The sequence below is a fragment of the Salvia miltiorrhiza genome, chromosome 2 (genome assembly GCF_028751815.1).
Source record: "Salvia miltiorrhiza cultivar Shanhuang (shh) chromosome 2, IMPLAD_Smil_shh, whole genome shotgun sequence".
Taxonomy (NCBI): domain Eukaryota; kingdom Viridiplantae; phylum Streptophyta; class Magnoliopsida; order Lamiales; family Lamiaceae; genus Salvia; species Salvia miltiorrhiza.
Window position 1 is genome coordinate 44,015,291 of NC_080388.1, and position 2,616 is coordinate 44,017,906.

Here is a 2,616-nt window from a genome sequence, read left to right on the forward strand (position 1 = left end):
CATATTCGAATCGGTATCCGAATATCTTTCGAATCATATTTTACTATTCGTATTCGATTCGTATACGGATTCGCGAATAGTCGAATCGAATCGAATATTTGTTTTATTTTTTTTACAAATGTATGTCATACAATTTAAATCAAATATTTTATTCGAAAATTCCTACTATTTAGTTTAATTCGAATATATCCAATTCGCGATTTTAGTAAAGAAAAATTCTAAAATAATATTTCAAATAATATGGAGATCACACACATTACGTTTACTCAAAAATATATTCTTCTGTTTCAAAATCCAACTCCCAAATTATAATACAAACATAATATTCAAAAGTTTGGATAGCATAAATAAACATTTGAATAAAGCAAGCATCAATATATAACACTTCAATAAATAGAAGTATATCATAGCACTTCATAGGGATGTCGATCGGGCAGCCCACTCGGTTTCGGGTCAGCCCATTCGGTTTCGGGTTATTTTCGGTTCGGACTAATCGATTTTTTTATTTTTCGGGCTAAATTTTTTCGATCATAACCCTAACTCGCTCGGTTTCGGGCTAGTCTGTTCGGACCCACAAGTTTTCGATTTTTTTATATGTTTAATTTTTTTATTAGATAATCATACTCTTGTAATAAAAATATGTCGTGTTTTTTAAATCAAGACATTTCGCCTTGGTTTAGATACAAAAATCAGTGTTAATTTAACGTAAATTTACATAATATCTAATTTTAACTTCGTTTTCGATAAAAAATTGTACATAAATTTAACATAAATGACTATTTTTCTTTGACTTTTATATCATAGATGCTTGTTATTAACATCAAAACATATTCTACAAGCATCAAAATATTATTATTGAATTAAAAAGTAAAGTATTAAAGTTTAAAAATCAATTATTAAGAAAATGTTTGGTTAATCGGGCCAACCCTATCGGGCTCGGATGTAATGACCCGACTTTTTATTAAGGATTATATACTTTTAATTACTGATTTAAGGATTGATTATGGTAATTAGAGTTCAGCATCCATTTATAAAATACGAACTTATATGAATTTGATCATTTATATATGTGATGATTTATTTTTTTATTTTCAATAGATGATGCACTCAAAATATATTTTGAGTCCATTAATTTATTGTGGAGAATTTAACACTGAAGTGTTAAATATGAATCTTTTATCGATTGTTTACTTAAGCCCATGAGTAATTTAATTTATGTTAGAAGCAAGCTCAAATGGATTTTATGCTTCAATAAGAATTAGGCTTATATGTCTTAATGTATTTAAATGAGTTTGGAACCATATAATTAATATATTAATCTCTTAGATATTTTAATTAGAATAATCCTAAGCATGCTGAATCCTAAGCATGCTGAAGAATTTACTACGCATGCTGAAGGAAATTCTTCAGTCTTACATGCCAGCTGAAGTGTTCATACCTGTAAGTTGAAAAAAAAAATTCCACAATCCTCATCCATCCAAACCACCCCATTTTTCTTTAAAACCACAGCCACTTTCACCATTCTCACACCACCATTTTCAACTACTGCAGCCCAATTTCACAGCCAATTTTAAGGTAATGCAACAAAGAAATTTCTGCATCTTTCCATTCTCTTCCCAAATTGATTCCTAATTTTTGTGATATACAATATCTGCAGAGACTATTATCCACCTACTCAAGGTATCATCACCCTCAGGGAACCACCAATTCATACGGCTGTTCTGATATTTCACAACATGTTTACATATGCACATATGAACTGAAATTTATAGACTAGTTCAGTTTCAAGAAAAGAATTTCAGATTTCAATAAGCATTTACAGTATTTGATTTCTGCTCAAAATCCTATGCTATTTTGTGAACTAAATTGTGGCTTGAACCTACTGTGTGTGTGAGTCGAAATCAGAGGGAGGCGGCAGCCGCGGTGGCTCGTCGCCGGCGACGGAGCGGCGGCGGTGAACCTGCCGTTGTCTCCGATCTGCCAAGAAAGGGAAAGAGGAGTTTCAGTTTTTATTTTAAAAAACAAAAAAGGGGAAAAAGATGAGGAAATTTAAAATGAAATGAGAATAGGGAGATCCGGGGCTTACCTTTGTGAGACGGTGCTCGGCTCCTCACAGCGAATCCGACGACGAACGGCAGCGATGGAGGACGAAGAGACGGCGGCCTGGCTTGGACTCCGGCAGAGAGGGCGCATGCCCTGTTCCGATCTAGAGATCTAGAAACCGAGAGAGAGAATCAGGGCGGGCAGGCGGCGGCCGTGCTCTTCCACGGCCAGGCGATGGCCGTGAACATCCGTGGCGTTGAACGGCGGCGGCGGATCTGCCATGGAGGAGAGGCGGAGGCGACGGAGCGGCGGCGTGGTTGCGCTTGCTGTGCCTTTCCAGCGGCCGAGATTGAGCGAGAGAGATAGAGGAGAAGAGGGGGGGAAGAGTTCAGGGAGAGAGGAGGAGAGGCCGCGCCGCTCGCCGGCGGCGACGGCGCCGTTGAACGGCAGCGGCGGCGGCAGAACGATAGAGAGCAGAGAGAGTCGGGAGAGAGAGAGGTCCGAGAGTTAGAGAGAGAGAGAAGCTTGTGTGTTTTGGTGTGTTATGTGTGTGTTATGTGTGTGTATTGTGTG

The 2,616-nt window shown here is 37.8% G+C and overlaps 1 long non-coding RNA gene across 1 annotated transcript; it reads right to left on the reverse strand.

Moving 5' to 3' along the window:
* Nucleotides 1–1,745: 1,745 nt before the first annotated feature.
* LOC131013623 (uncharacterized) lies at nt 1,746–2,385 on the reverse strand. Its single transcript, XR_009097753.1, has 2 exons — nt 2,087–2,385; nt 1,746–1,977 (listed from the first exon to the last, which is right to left on the reverse strand). It is a non-coding gene; the product is annotated as an uncharacterized LOC131013623 (long non-coding RNA).
* Nucleotides 2,386–2,616: the final 231 nt, after the last annotated feature.